The sequence below is a fragment of the Notechis scutatus genome, chromosome 4, assembly GCF_049901735.1.
Source record: "Notechis scutatus isolate UNSWTSFEM ecotype Mainland chromosome 4, rNotScu1.2, whole genome shotgun sequence".
Lineage (NCBI taxonomy): Eukaryota > Metazoa > Chordata > Lepidosauria > Squamata > Elapidae > Notechis > Notechis scutatus.
The window spans coordinates 110,987,756-111,004,927 of NC_142012.1; the positions used below are offsets into that span (position 1 = coordinate 110,987,756).

Here is a 17,172-nt window from a genome sequence, read left to right on the forward strand (position 1 = left end):
TACCCAAGGGGATAATTTTTCCACGTCCTGGAAGTAATTGCAAAATAATTTGTAATTGTTTGTGAGTCAAGGATCCAGTTTGGGACTGCTGCTGCTCATATCCTTGTGTAAAACACAAAGTCTGGGGGCTTTGGGTGCATAATGGCATTATTTGAGATAGAAAAATGGGCCTTTGGGTCACTATTGCAACTGGGAACCACTGAGTTAAACCATTAAATGCTTGTGAGATCCAGGTGACCACATAATAATCCAAACATTGGAATAAAAGGTGCCTGAGCCCCAGCTTGCTGATTGCTCTGTCATAAACTTCTGCCATTGAAAAGATTCCCTTTGGGAAAACGTTGGATGGATCCCTGAAAATTAAATGAGTCATAGTTTTTCGGATTATAGAAAAGAGAAGCCTCTGTCTCACGTATGATGTGTTTGAGCTCTTTGTACTTTCAAGGCATGCAGTGGGTTAACTTTGCCTTGTGATACCATTTTCGGAGATACAAGTTTGTGCCTCTGCCTCTCTGTATGAATGCCACCCACACAAAAGGGGAATGATGTCAAGCTGCAACTTGCAGAAAGTAGTGTAAGACACACCTATGCAATCACTGCCTTGCCTACTTTAGCAAATTTTCATGTTCCCGAAGTCTCTGCATGAACTGCATGAACAAATACAGGCCAGGTACTATTAAAGCTTCATTCTTTTTCAAATTATACTTATATGTGTTTTTTTTTAACTGCTAAATATATGGGAATACTGGGAGGGCATTTTAATCAATGAATTCTTTCTGTGTTCTTTGAATGGATTGAGTGGAAAAAGGACTCACGTGTTTATTAGGAACAACACGGTTATTGGCAAGAGTTGGACTGCCTGATGCCTCTCTGTTTGGACTCGGTTGTTTTCAAGACAAAATACTGCTACATTTTGTTTTGTGCTTAGTTTTATTTGCAAGGATGTGGGCAGTGCAAGGATCATGTGAATTTCTTAATAAGCTGTTGCTTGGGTAAGATACAGAGGAAAAATTGTCTGTAGCTGACAGAGCACTTTAGATGAGAAACTATGAACAAAGCATTGCCTAATTTTCATCCTAGCTTGCTTTGTGCTTGGATTTAAAAATGTTCCTTCTGTAAAATGTGTGTGTGTGTGTGTGTGTGTGTGTGTGTGTGTGTGTATGGAACAAACAGTGATGGGTATCACCAGAAGAAATAAAATCTAATTGAAAAGATCTATAAAATAAAACAAGGCATAGATAGTGGCAAACATTCATTCTCTGTCAGTTAAAATTATTATTATTATTATTATTATACACAAAAAATGACAGTGTACACAGCAAACGAGATAACTATGCTGGGTTTCGTATCAGAAATCACTAGTCGAACACCTTATTATTATTATTATTATTATTCATGTTATTTATAATATTTTGGGGAAATCTTCAATCAGCATGCAACAAGAAAATATATCTGATTGGACATGCAAATACGTATTTGTAGGTGCGAATACATTTATTTTTCAACTCTACTCTTTGGCATTGAATTAGACATTTCAGCATTAATTATGGTATCACTAAATTGCTTTGGGTAAGATAAATAAGATCCATGTACATTTTTATAACTATGAGTTTTCTGGTATGCAGATTTTCACAGAGCTCTTTATCTGAGTTTTATGTTTGCTTATACTACACAGGAGTGCAAATACATTGTATGTTTTAAACATTTGTTGGAACTAGCTTAATTGTTAGCATTTTTTTTAGCAGAGCTTGGAAAGTATCTGCAACATATTCAAATTTACTACTATAATAAATATGAAGCAGTGTAATTGTAATCTATGTAATTCATATTCTGGTTTAATCTAGAGCTGTTCATGCAATGAGGGGGCACTTTTAAAGTTAAATCAAAGTTGACATTTGTAAAGACACCAGGAGGTCTTCTCTAGCCCTTTCTGAAAAGAATTTGAATGGTGTTGTTTAATGTTTATTTTTAAAACCTTGTGGATTAGCAGACCTAAGATTAGCCCTTGAGGGAATACCTGCTTTTGTACCTACCTGCCTGCCTTATTTTTTTCCCCAGAGAATCTCTTCCAGGTATCCTTGCAATTTGATATAAAATCCACATAACTGCCTGGAGAATGACAAGATTTTCATTTGCAGAATCCTGACCACAGACACCAATGGCACCAAGATTCTTTCAACACTTTTAATCTTCCAAGCAGGCTTATGTAATGCTCTAACATGCTTTTATTTATTTTATTTATTTATCAAATTTAGGTACCGCCCATCTCTCAGATGTTAGCCTCAGATATGCTCAGGATGGTACAGTTAATCCAGTTCTTTAACCTGAAAATGTAAATGCACAAATAGTTAATGAACTTGGGCAGAACTGCTGTCGTGTTATCTTTTCATCTAGCTGCAATCTGAACATAGAAAGGTACCTTTGTAAGGCTGTTGTGCTAAATATCTGCTTGCAAAAGTGTTAATAACTTAACAATTGCAGTGATTCACTTAAAAAATGTGGCAAGAAAAGTCACAAAATGAGGCAAAACCCACTTAACAAATGTTTCACTTAGCAACATAAATGTTGGGCTAAATTGTGATCGTAAGTCAAGGACTACCTGTAGTTATAATTAATAAGATAATTAATTATATATTTTATTAATTAATTAATAAGATAATTAATAAGTTATAATTAATAAGCTATCTTCTTGTAGCATTCCTTCAGTGCATTCCTTCCTTCTCAGGAATTTTCCGTTAGAGTTTCATAAGCATCCTGTTGTTGGTAGAAATATCAAAGTGGGGAAAATGACACTGGAAACATGGAGGCTGTTAGGAAAGATGGTTTAATGGTGGACAGCAGGACCACATGGCTTGAAGCTCCAAAGTGAAAAGGATGATCATATGCTTCAAGGTGAGAAGAGAATATCAAGAAGGACTGAAATGCTAAGAGTGTCTGGGTTTTATAACCTTTGTTGGGATTTGAATTGGAGCTTGTATTCTTTTTTTTGTAAATTTTATTTGAGTTTTCACAAAGAGAAAAAAAAAATACAAATAAAACATCTTTTTTGAAAGCCGCATAATCCTGGGTTACATTTCTTCGTACAGACACAAATTCAGGTTCATGCTCATTTTTATATTCCGTTCCATATCTTATTACTATTTCACATTTTCTGCATAGCTTCTCCTCTCTTTTAATTTTCTCAATTTTATTTTAATTATCTCATCTCAATTCAAATCATTGTATTTATATTTTTTGTCTGTCCTGTTTCAATTATCTATTATCTTTTCTCATTAAACAAAATTTCTCCTGTAGTTACTGATTGGAGTATGACGCCTTTATATCTTTTCCCTAAAGTTGTAACGTTCAATATAATACATAACTTCCATTCGGATTCTGCTTGGTACATTCTTAAAATACACACTATATTCTTAAAAAAAGAAAAAAATTATAAATGTATATAATTAAAACAACATTCCATTCCAATTCAATTCTATCATTAATATTAATATTCATTAAAGTCTTAACATCTTTAACATTACTTTTCAATTAAATATCATACTTCTATGGGAACAATTATAAGCTTTCCATAGTTAATTCCCCCCCTTCACTTATATTTTATAAAACATTAACTAATTAAAATGTTCCCATTCCTTCCTAATTCAATTTTCCCATTTATTTTATTTCACTTATTTTATTCACAAACATTTCACTAAATTACACTAACTATTTTATCCCTCATTTTAATCATACATTGTTTCCAATTTTCTAAAGTTATTTCTATTACTAATATAACAATACAATCTTATGTACCTTTACAGAATCCCTTTTTCAGTTAGATTTTCACCCATTATCTCTAAATAGGTCCTGTTTCTCTATATCTTGCTCCGGTCCTTTGTAACTTCTTTTGCTTTCCTTCTTCCCTCCTTCTCTCTCCCCTTTTTACCCCCTTGTCTCTCTACCTCTATTTCTCTCTTCTGTATTCCCCTTTTCTGTTGCTTTCCAGTATTATACTTATTTTTCAAATTATTTTTCTTTTCTTTGGTTGTTTTTTTAAGTCTTAAATTCTCCATTCTCTTTCCCCCCTTTCCTTTTTCTTCTCCACATAGAATTACTTGTTCATTGAAGATGACATCTTCTTTGTCCCAGTCTTCTTGTTTTGCTGTCTTTTCTTGTTGTTTCTCATAGTTCCAAATCTCCATTTCTAAAAATTGAAAGACGAAGTCAAAAGAACCCTTCCCTTCTTGTGCATCTTCTTTGTACTTTTTAAGTTCCATTTTCAATTCACCCAGAAGTGGTGCCATTGTATAAATTTTTAAACAACCACCCAATTGATTTTAATCATTCAAATATAATAACCAAAAATCCAAAGATTACCAAATAATCCAAATACACATAAGCTGTTTCTTTTTTGCTCTTTTTTCCCACTTTCTCTTCCTGGGATTACTATTTAGTTGCAAAGTTTCAGTTAAAATGTATCTTTTAGAAGTCTTGTTGAAGTTTTACTTTAGATTCTTTTTAATTCCAGGCAGTCTCCTCCCTCTTCCAGATCCTGCCCTTATTCTTTTTCTCTCCCTTCCTGCTTATGAAAAAGAAAGTTTTTAATGTCCAGAAATCTTTATTATCCCTTTGGCATTTTGTTTTATTTTCAGCTTAATTGCCTATTGATGTCAAAGCAGATTTTTCCAATTTCTTATTTAAGTCTCTTAGTTGTCAGTATAGGGAAGGAGAGAGAAGGAAAAAAAAGCCAAACCTTTCCCTTTTCACTTTCCTTCGCTGCTTCCGACTCTTCTTTGGGAGCGATGTTATTTTTTGTAGGTTTAAATTCCAGGGTACCTTAGTTGTTGCTTTTACAATTTAACCCGGTCAGCCAAAACTTTCACTTCTTATCTTCCTCCTGCACATTCTTTTCCGGTCAAGTTCTTCTTTGTGGTGGCCATTTCTGACCACCGCTGCAACCGCCTTCGGGAAAGGGAGTAATGGCCAGCTGAGGAGGAGAGATGCGGCTCTCCTCGACCCTGCTGGTGGTCTCCCCCCTCTTCACCACCTCTACGGGGTGGCTTAGCCCTGAAACCAGCTGCTTGGGGCCTTCCAGCGGCGAGCCCAGACAGAAACTGTGCACGATCACGGATTTCTGTCTCTTGCCGAAGCCCTACAAACCGGAAGTCCAGAGCTTGTATTCTGATTGGTTTTCAGACTCCCATGGGGCCATGCACGGGCAACTCTGTAGGGTGTCCTGAGTTCCAGGCTTGGTTGAGCCTTGCTGGATGATGATGCACTGAAAAGGGCTTTTGGCAATTGCTATAGTTTTACCTAGAGATCTTTATTATGTAAAGTATTCTGGCCCAGGCCTTAATGGCCCACCCATTAACAAAGGTGGGGGTAAGTTTCTGCTCTTGAGTTTCTACTCTTTTTAGGGAAAATATTCTGCCTTTTTAATATTTCTTAGGATATTTCAATTTTCTAGGAGAGGTGTGGGTGCTAACTTCCTACACTGTCCAATACAATTTCAGATAAATTATTGAGAAGACCATCAGGTCTGGTGTAATGAGCAAAGGAAAGCACTTATCTGTTTACTTATTTACTTATTGAATGCTTGTAGTCACTCACCTCAACTTTGTGACTTTAGGCCATTCACCGTACATATATACATACATACATACATACATACATACATACATACATACATACATACATACATGCATGATATCATTCAAGAAAAGGCAAGACCATTATTTGAGATCCTCAGTGCTGGATGGGTAGGGTAGGGTAGTCCATTTGTGATCTATGGACTTGAGATTTTCCATCTTTGACATAACAGCTTTGCAACCATCTGTTCAGAAAGTTTAGGAAAACAAAGGTTGCTTGTTTATGGTAATATATTAAAATGCTCACAACTTATGATTCACTAAGCTGAATATACCCATTAGCAATGTACTGTGTTTTAATTTCTGCTTTTAAAGTACTGTGTAGTCTCTTGCTCTAGTTTGTCTTCCATTAGATCCTTTATGTCCATGGAAGAGGCTTTCATTTTCAGTCTATAGGGCATACATTTTCTTCCCATCTCTCATCATCCCTTGAAATGGGAGAAAAATTGTTTCTTGGAAAACTCCCTCTACTGACTTATGAAATGAAGCCAGCAAAAGATCATTAATTTGAGAGGGGAATGAGAACTCCTGTCCTCATCAGGCACTATTTCCTGGGCATAGCAATAAATATCTCTTTAGGAATATAAACATCGAGATTAGCAGACAATTTAGGCATAAGACTTGAACAGGTAACTAATTTTATTGCAGGTCCCAAGGAAACTTAATTACAATGAAGATCCACTTTCAATTACAAGGAAGATCTACTGGCCTAAGACTCTAGTTTTCTGTCTACATAAGATCCAATGTTTAAATACTGAGTTTCTTTTTCCTTTGTTTCAAAGGAATAGTTGCCACCCTTCATCAGGGCCTGTAGATGATTTCCAACATGTCTTTCTTTTACAAAATATTTTGTTTTTGGGGTCTATGCTCCCTCCCTTATATATCAGCCTGCCAGCTCTGGTCTTCAGACTTTTAGCATTTCACATCTCACATCTGAGCAAAAACCTGCAGCTTTCAATCTGATGACTGGGGTAACCTTTGGCAAAAACTTGTAATGGGTTGTTTCCTCAAGCACACCCTGAGCACTGACTGTTTCTTTAAAGTGGAATTTGTAGACCTAAAAGGCAGAAGGATTTATTTTATTGTGATCATATTTCCTACTGGGAAAATGTTATGTATTTAAGCATTTGATAAGCATAGTAATAATATGATTTACAAATATCTCACAAGGCACATGCATGTGAACCATTCTGGGAAACCAGTAAAGAATCCCAGGCCTAAAGGTGAGGCAAGGAAGTCAAAAATATTCTGGAAGGCCATGGCATAATAATTATGTGTTGCTGCCATACTGTTATGTAGAGATGTCCATTAAAAATTCCAGAAGCTCAACTTAAAGTTAACTTTATTTATGTATTTATTAATTAAATTTATATTCTTCCCATCTTGTACAGAGATAATTCTGGACTGTTTACAAACATTAAAATTAGTACACATTACAATAATAAAGAAAAAAAGTAATAAATACTGCTGAAAATTTTTATTTCTGGTGCAGAAAATGCTTGTCTGAGGTATCATCAACTGGCCCATGCCGATCCTATTGAAGTTTGTAACCAAAGCTGATCTTCCAATTGGGCAGATAAGACAACCTAAAAGATGGAGGCTAAGCAGTTGAAAAGTGTCAGCAAGAGTCCTATCTGTAGTTACTTGTCAAGAGAATTAATGTTGGGAAACCAAATATTGCATCTTATGCACTCTATGGTAAAGAAGATTCCATGGCTGAAAGAAACACGTCCACTGTCTACCGATTTTTGTGCTCATATAAATTCTGCGGCATTGCAATTACATTTCAAAAAGCCAACACTAATACATTCAGAAAAATATGAAGCCCATTTCCAGAAGCCATATTTAATCAAGAGAGGTTTACAATTTTTGAGAGCTTTATTTAATATTTCCATACTCAGAGTTGGTATACAGTTTGGGAAAGTTATTTCCTATGATTGTGTCTCTATTCTTGATCATAGAGCTTTTCTAAAAAATACTTGCATATGCTGTACTTTATAAGTTTATTAATGACAATGATGCCTGAGAATCTATCTCAGCTATAAATTCAAATTTAATTGGACTGTGAGAATCTTAATATTTTAAAAAATACATAACCTTTTGAATTTTTGGTGTCATTTATAGAGTACAACTTCTATATTCTTTCTCTCCTACTTGTTTGTTAGATGTCTTAAAGTTGTTTTAGTCTTCACACAACAGTTAATTTTCATTATTGATGTGATTTAATAAAATACTAAGAGTATTAGAGTCTTGTTAAATGACACAGGTTATTCAAAGGAGAGCCAACTATGATTTGCTTCTGGAATATTCCAGAATATTATAAATTGGCTGAGGAACAGGAGAGGTTAATGAATTAGAAAGCTTGCATAATATAAGATTAAAAAAATTGCTGGATGCATTTTTTATGCTGCATAAAACTGTAGGTGATACGCTGCCCGGAAAACTAAATAGTAGGTCTTTTCATTTAAAATAATTATAGAATGGTCTGAATGGGAAAGGCTGATGAAAAAGGAAGGAAGATTTTTCTTCTTCTCTTAGATGGCTCTGAGAGCACAGCCCTAATAAAACACAGAGAAGAGAGATAGAAAAATCATTTTGGGCACTGTATGCATCTTTAGGTATTGCATAAATCCCTGGAAAAAATGAGATGGCAAGAGTAGGCTTTGTTTATCTGTTGGAGTGTTTCAGATGTGCCTATTTCTCCCCTCCGGGGATTTTACTGCAAAGTCATTGATGTTACATATCAAGAAGATCTCACCATTCTAAGTGCTAGAGGGAACATAATTGTATTCTAAACCTACAACAAAACAAAATAATTTTGTGTAGGCTTGTATCTCTGAATAATTAGCAATTTTTTTTCCTAATGGGATTGCCTGCACTGTTGCAGATGGTAAAGGATTTGTCTGTCAATCTTTCCAATTATGCATGATTTTTTTATGCTGGGACAGCAAGTTAAGTGGTCAGACCACCTTACTGTTTTTAAAAGATATGTTGAGATCTAAAATTAGTTTATTTTCTTAAATTAAAAATAAGCAGACATTGGATTGCAACCAGTTAGTATACATCTGGAGGACAGTGATCCTATATTTGGTTTTTAATGTATTATGCATACTCCAAAATGTTGAAGAGTTAGTAGCTGTAGAATAACACCTTTAAGTAAAGTTTATGTACTGTTTAAGCATGCAAACTGACTTGCAGCTTGGGTTTATCGCCATAAACTTACGTCTATTTATGTAGAGGGACATTTTAGCAAGTGAAAATGAAGTGAAGACATTCCACAAGTTGGTTAGAGGGGTTAGAATAGCCCCCTCCTTTTTTTAGAGTAAAAAGAGCTGTGTATAGAGTAAAAAGAGCTGTGTATCTCTCTGTGTTAAAATGTGCTGATGAGTAGACCTTTCTGGCTTTCTTATAAAGAAGAATCCCTGAGAAATTATTTATTTTACTTGTAGAAAATATGGCATAGTTTAATTCCACTGTAGGATTGGCTTCACTCCAAAAGCAAGCAGGATGTGGGTTTTATAAGTCTTTTAACGGAGAGTCTACTGTTTAGAATGGATTTGGATTTCGACTTTATGTTATCATTTACTAGTGTTTGTTTATGAAATATATTATCTGAATTTCCGTGGTGGGATCTGGAGGCACTATAATTTCAGTTCAGCCTAAACATAAAGTTTAGCCTAAAGAAAAAATTGCAGAACTCTGGCATACTTTGAATAGAGTGAATAATATAGGCAGCTGCTTTGGTTACTGCTTTGGATTAGTACGTTGTAGGAACCCAGCTATTGAAGATAACTCAACAATTTGAGCCACTTGTCTAAAGCAAGGCATTGCTAAATATAACCTGGGCTCATTTGCCTGAATTTGAAATGCAACTGTAAGACTGAAGTGGTGAAATCTTCTCCTGGAAAGTTTCTCCCAGGTTGCTATCCTGGTTTATCATGAGCTATATTTTCTTCTTCTGCAACAGATCAGTGGAAGAGAAGTTTGATTTAATTCACCACTTGGAACAATGTTCTGACTTAGGATGTATTTCTGAAACTTGGGCCAGTGAACGTGATGCCGTTTAACACAAAAGTGTCTTCCAAGTTATGTGTTGATGGATCAGCATAGAGTTAAGGTTGCTTGTAATAATTTTCTCAGCCTTCTAGTAGACCTGACCAAATGCCTGCACTTCCAGTTGCCAATCCAAGACAAAGCAAGGTGTCAATGAACATACTGTTTGATCTGCCTAAACTGATGGGATTAATCCCTGGAAAACAATAGAGTCTTCAAAACTTAAAGAAAATGATTATGTAGAACAGAGGTCTTCAAACTTGGAACTTTAAGACTTGTGAACTTCAATTCCCAGAATTCTCCAGCCAGCTACAGGCTCCAAATTACAATTATAGCTGGTTGGAGAATTCTGAGAATTGAAGTCCACAAGTCTTAAAGTTACCAAGTTTAGGGATCCCTGATGTAGAATCTAGCCAGTTTCTAAATGGCAGCTGATTTAGTCATTTCGAAGATCAGAGATTCATTGTAATCTCTTGGATACTTTATCAAGCATTGAGATAATAGGTATTGTTTTGATAGAATGAGGATTGGTAGAACTGTCTGAGCTAATCCTGTTCAGTCCTGACCAACAGGATTCAGGAAAAAAAAGATTCTTAAACTGCTGATTTCCCCTCTTTAGTGCTGCATGTTGATCTTATGTAATATTTCTGTACAAAACTGCTCAGTGACTCTGACCAACATTTCAGACTAGATCATAAGTGGGGAGGGGAAGCAATTGGAAAGAGTTGTAATTTGGAGAGTAGTTAGCAATAAAAGGTGTTTAAAAGCCTATTTTCACAATCCTCTGCTCCTCACAAACTTTTTTTCATGGCCATGTTATATGATTAAAAAGACCTTTCATGAAAGGGAAACCCATAAATTATCCAATTAATTATACCATACTTAAGATTTAGCTTTTCTCTACATTTCCCAATGGTGTAGCTATGTTATCAGTTATCTTGGCTGGAAGAGACGGATGGTTCCAGAGTGCTGTGTAAAAGAGATCACTACTGTAGCTTGGAGACAGATTTATTTATTGACATCCAATTCTTGCAATTAGATTTGAATACATTGCAGCCTCATACTCTGTCCATTCTTTCTTCACCTCACAAAATATAAGAAGGGACCACTGTCCTAACTCTAAAAAGAAGAGCAGAGGAAAGGAAAGAATGTGTTCAAGACAAGCTCATTTCTTGATTACAGGAATTCCTGATGGCAGTTTTCCTGATGGAAGTGGTTAACCATTGAATTTTGGAAGTGGTTAACCATTGAATTTTGAGAGTTGCTTTTTGATTTTTCACTCTGGCCTACAGGGATTTCATAGCAGGCTTCCACCCAGCTGCTAATTACGTCCAATGTTATTTCCAGAACCCAGAAAGTTTAGAAAAATACCTATTTGACTCTTTCTTTTTTTTTGCCCAACAAAAAGTTTTGTCCACCAATGAGTTTTGCACACTAATAAATGTGCAATCCACTTTTATTTGGATAGGCTTGTGTTTGGTTTATTCAAGTTGGTTTGCATGGTTTTTTTCTTTCCAAAAGTGTTAGGATTATCAATCATCGTTTGATAGTTATCTCCATGAATTTATATCCCCCACTGTAACCATTGGGATATTAAATCACTGATTACATCTGCGCTGGGCAAAAAAATTTTGAAGATGAAATTTCAGTAGTCAAAAAGGAACAAGAGTCCCACCCACTATTAAAAAGTGCAAAGGTTGTAGCCCACCAGCCTATTTTTTTATAGTCACCTTTTTAACTGACTGGTAATAAATAAAACCAAAAACAAGGAGGGCCTTATACATTCAGATTTTTAAGGTGTAAAATGGATGCTTTAAATCTTGATGCAAAACCTAGAACATCCATTTCACTTATTAAAACAACCAAACTCTCTAAAATATAACCCTGACTGCACTTTGGAGAGCACTTTTTAAAATGCTGTGCAAACTTGGTGTGGCTCTTGAGTCAACGGAAGTTGCATTCCTCTGCAATGTTGCAATGTACAGGTAAGCACATCTGCACTGCAATTAGAATTTGTGCAGTTGTAGTGGTAAAGGAGATGTGTCATTGTATAGATTATGGAGAGGTGTCATTTCCCCCTTTTGAAAAAAAACATTTTTCCACATGCCATCACTGTTGATTGAAGGGCATATTAGAGTACTGGTCTTGTATGCTAACCATAGCTAATTTTTCAAGGCACATCTTGCAAATAAATTTCAAGAACACATGCAATTAATTTGTGTCCTTCCTTCACTTGAAAACTTGAAATAGCATCAGGGAAGATAGCCTAGTAAACATTCCTCCCTTTTCATCTCTTCTGGTGATACAGACAACACTGTGGCATTCAATGGGTGGCTGGGGTATGGGGGCAGGAGTTGGTTTGATGTGGTTTATTTAGTTGTCTTAAATAATGTGAGACAATTAAAATAAGACATTTAGTATCCCATATGTAAGCTTGTCCTTCATTTTGCACCCTGAAACTCCATTACTGTGGACATATTGAATCAAATGTTGTATTCTCATTGACAATATAATTCAATGTTTTAAATAATCATAATAGTTTAAGCCTCTCAGTAGAACACATAGGCAAAAAAATGAAGGCAGAGGCTGTCATAGAATGATCAGAGCCCTGCCTTTTTTTTACAGGCAATACTCATAAACAGGGCAAAGCTTAGATCATTTACTGTAGCTGCTGTCTTGACTGTTCGACATCTTGGAGAACATCCCTGGACCCTAACTTTTGAAACTTTTCTATTACCCAACTATTTTATTAGCTTTTTCAAAGGGCTGGGGAAAATTCAAAACTTGGTATCTCTATTGTACTCTAAAGCATGTTAATGAAACATTGTACACCCTTTATGTCAGGGGTGTCAAATTTGTGGTCTGTGGACCAGATGTGTCATGTGCTGGCCACGTCAACCCCCATTTTAGCAAAGGGAGAAAAGTTATGCTATGTCATGAGATGACAACGTAGCCGCGAATTTGACACCCCTGCTTTATGTACTTTGCTCAAGGTTTTCATTTATTTTTGTTTGGATAATGAAGAATACTTCATAACATCAGATAAAGGCTGAGAGACAGTAACAATAAAATCTGGATGTGCATTGATTACATAATGTATAAGTTCATTACAATTTTCACACACTTACTCAGCCCCCATCCCCTCACCAGTTTTAAGAACACCAAAAAAGACATTGGTGTATGATAGATACTTTGAAGCTTGATGATGCAATTCAGTGATACACCATACAAATATGATCAAGATACTTGATGCATTTATAAACCTTAAAAACAGTTGTAGGGAAGGAAAGGGGCAGGATTTTTTTTAAAAAAATTCTCATGCCATTTTCTGTCTAGAGGAAAATCCTCTCCAAGCTATTGTTTGGGGAAAATGCTAAGTCTTTTACATAATTTTGACCACAGAGCATGTGAGAGCTTTGCAAAGTTGAGGTGCAAAGTTGGAAGTGACACTGAAAAAAGGGTTTAACTCCTTCATTCAGTGCAACAATCTCAATTAATTGCTAAGGCATCTGCTTTAAAAATTGTTTTGAATTTACCCCACATAGACATGCACACCCATAAACACATGCACAGCATGAACATAGAGCTATATACATCAACAGCCCTTTGTAAATTCCACATATTGTATCTATCATGTATCTGCAATATCATGTCTTATTTGGTTTTAGGATGGTACATACTGCTAGGATCATTCAAAAATAGTAGTAAATTGACTATTTGTTCTGGCTTCAACCTAATAATATTTGTTTGTTAGCAGCAGGCAAGATTTGTCAAACTTTGTGCGGTCACTATGATTTTCAGGGTTTTGGCATAAATAGCATAAAAGAACAATCAGAGTTACAACAGAGAACTTGTGTGCTATGGATGTTTGATGCTTTTTAACTGTAGAAAATGGGCAAAGGAAATACTGAGAGTTATTAGAAATGAACAGGTATTAGTTGCAAACTGCAGATGATCCAATAAGGAAAGTGTTTTCCTTTGTCCCATTGCTCTTTTATATACAAAATATCAATAATCTGTTGCCTGTTTTGATTGGGTTGGAAGGAAGGAAGGAATGAAAGAAAGGAAAAGAAGGAAAGAAATAAGTAAGTAAGTAAGAAAGAAAGATTTGTGGTACAGAGGTTTTCACAAGTAAGAATTATCTAGGTATTCCAATATGGGTAAAGATATGGCACATTTTAGTTTTGCTGACTGAATTCACACATTATGGTTAGCTATAATATGGCTTATATGGTTTGGCTTAATGTGAGACCTCAGTGATTTTGGTTTGCAAAATAAATACAGTATGTGTGAAGTCAATTAATGGTGAAGAACATATTTTCCCACATTCACATTCACCATCATTTACCTCACCAATGTTTGTTATTCCTAGAATCACTTCATTATTTTTAATATACAAAATTTTAAAATAAAGTAAATAATGATGAAATACACAATGATTTTGTGTGTACATGCATGTGTAGGTGTAAAACTGAAGTAACAAGCACTTGAAAGTATAAAACTAGATCATAGCAAGTTGTGGGGAATCAATCTGGAATATAAAATGAGGTTTCATTCATCAGTGCCAGTTCCTTTTTTTTCATTCAAGAGCTCAAGGCAATGCATACTGTTGTCTCCAATTTACCTCACTGTAATCTGAAAGACATTGGACTGAAAAAGAATGACAGAACCAGAATTACCTAGTGAGCTTCAGTGGTGAAGGGTGACAGATGTTGTGTTTCAAATGATTTAAGGCTTGGTCTAAAGTCACCTGATACAGCAGTGGGATGCTAAAACGAAGCACTAGCAATACTTTAGGCTTCTGGCTACAATTCAGAATATTGTTTTTGATCTTTAAAGCCTTATATGCTTGGCTCCTAGCTATTTTCAGAACCACTTTCTGTACTCCTATCCTAAGTGAGAATGTTGCTGGTTTTCACTCCCTATGAAATGAGATCACTTGGTAAAACTCCCAAGGGGAAGGTGATTTTTGGTAGTGGCTCCCAACCCATGGAACACTCTCTTTTTTAAAAAATAAATTTTATTAAGTTTCCAAATTTTAAAAACATAAAATAAAACTTTATACATTGTTATCAATGTATCATTTGAGATCAGATCAGCAACAACTCTGGTTTTACTTAAGAAGGGAATAATGATAGAGTTGCTACAAAGGGCTTTGACATCTGAGATGGCTTATGTGGGTGGCACTATAAAGGGATGCCTGGGTTATAATTTTCACAGAGGTTTTTAATTACACTTTTATTCTTGCACTTGGATTCTGGTGGCACAGAATTGAGAATGACAGTTTAACAAAATAGGTGAAACAATGGTTTAGGAACTTGTGGGCTTCTAAATGGGGTGGGGGGCGACAACTCCCTTTAGCCTTATAATTGGCCATGCTGGATCATGGGAACTAGAGATCAATATCACTTGGAGCATCACAATTTCAGACTGAAATTAAATGGATGCAAACTAACTAATTTTCATGGCAAAATAAGATAATGATGTAAATGTGTTGCAAACCGTGATCTTGTTAATTATTCTCTATTTCGATCCCTAAGCATAATAAATCACATGAAAATAGTCATACAAATTTGCAGAAGCAGGTCCACAATCTTGCAAAACTTCATCTCAACTTATGGAATAACAGAGTTGGAAGGGACCTTGGAGGTCATCTCTCCTAAGGCTCATTTACCTAGTTGCAGGGGTCTCACATAATCTTGTCAATATATAATATTGCCATCATTTGGATTGAGTGGAGGCCTTGCATACATATGATGCTTGCAAGTAAGTTTTCTTATTCAGAAATTGTGTTCAGCATGGAAGGTCAAGGGTGGAACTCTTTCACAGAGTAAATGAGAAAGATAGAACTGAGAGTCTAAGCCCACTTCTGCAGCTGTGGCATAGTACCCTACATACAAGCATGGTGGCGGTCTTAGGTAGTTCCAGCTGTAAGAATCAGTTTGTTTACAGATAACATCAAGGTACCTGCTTCCAATTCTCTTACTCTTGATTCCCAAGCCTTCTTTTCTTAGTAGATGTTTTCTGAGCTCCCTAAGGCTTTCAACTCAACAAATCCATTTATATGAGGAATAGAGGGCCAGCATACTATATATACCATGGACTGTGCATCTAAATTTAGATTATGTTCCAGCAGAATATTTTGTCTGTCCTAGACCCCTATAATGTAACACTGGGAAAAAATATTATTTAGCATCCAGACAGGTCTTAGTAGATAAGATGAATTAAATACAACACTTATCAAAGTGCTTTATTTCATATTCCTCATTCCCAGAGCCTTGGGCTCTATAAGGCAAGGACATTCATCTAATGGTTATCTAAATTGCCTGCATCAGATCTGCCCCCACACGCTTGGTATATGTTTGTTCTGTCTGATTTAGCAATCCCTTTGAAGAATTGGAAGAGGTTATCTATGTTCTCACCAGCAAACACAGGGTGTGCCCCAGCTATGAAGGGTGTGTGACAGAATAGTTGAATTACAGTGGAATTTATCCCAGAGGCCATAATTGCCTTTGTACTCGGTCTGGGTATCAACAAAGAGAATAACTGGATAAGAATTCAAAAACTTTAATGAGCAGAGATTGAGAACTGACTAACTTTACCACAACAGTAGCACCATTAGAAACAAGAGTTCTTTAACTACATTATGAAAGACATTTCCTGGAGAACTACAGGGACAGTAACTCTTGAGTGACAGGATTGCATACTGCCAAACTACCTTGTAAACATTAATTGCACATTTGATTTTATCTTGTAAAATAGTTGATCTTCATTGTCTTTTCCATCTTAGCTACCTAAACAAGACTCAGAAGGCAACCAAATGAATTGCACAACAAGCTATATTCTGTATAATTGCTGCACAGGTCCATCTGGTCTGTTATGCGGCAGTTCCTACTAGCACTGATCTCATGATATTTATCTGGTTCAGGTTTAACATGTAGGAACATTTCCTGGTTTGGGAATAGATCGGGATGAACCAGTCCCATGTGATTCCCATAAGATGCAAGTCAAAAAATATTGTTGAGCTGGCTCTGGAGAGATGGATTTCTCATTACCTGGAATGAAAAAAAAAAACCTCTTCATTCCAGCCTAGCTTTCCTTGTTATTTCAGTGATACAACCTGTGTAAGGTGAATGCACTAATTCCAATCTTATGGACATACCTTAGTTTTAAAATGAATTCAGAGGTGCTATCCTGAGATTTTTGAAATATGTCCTTTCCCTTCAGCTGGTTAGTGTATCACAACAAAGCATGCCTTCACAGAAGGCTTCTTGGGAAGAAGTGAAAGAGTTCCTAGATGGTACAGCTTCTAAACAAACTACAACAGAAAAATCTGCAGTTTCTTTAGTCTCTCTTGCTAGACAGAAGCCAAATAGGTATGAAGAAGATACACTAACATGGCTGCTTCTTTTAGTAAGCCACAATTCTCAACTATTTAGGCTCTGACAGTGTACAAAAGTAATGTATTCCTTCATCCTAACTCCCAGGTTTG

General features: G+C 35.8%; 1 protein-coding gene across 2 annotated transcripts in view; it reads left to right on the forward strand.

Moving 5' to 3' along the window:
• The first annotated feature begins 581 nt into the window (after positions 1 to 581).
• The window catches only part of FGFR2 (fibroblast growth factor receptor 2), a 157,569-nt gene continuing 140,978 nt past the window's right edge, over positions 582 to 17,172 (forward strand). Inside the window, exon 1 of one of the 2 annotated variants that reach the window (XM_087964427.1) lies at positions 582 to 670. The gene's annotated coding sequence lies outside the window, so the exon portion shown is untranslated. The remainder of the gene's footprint in view (positions 671 to 17,172) is intronic. The other variant, XM_087964414.1, reaches the window with a different exon arrangement.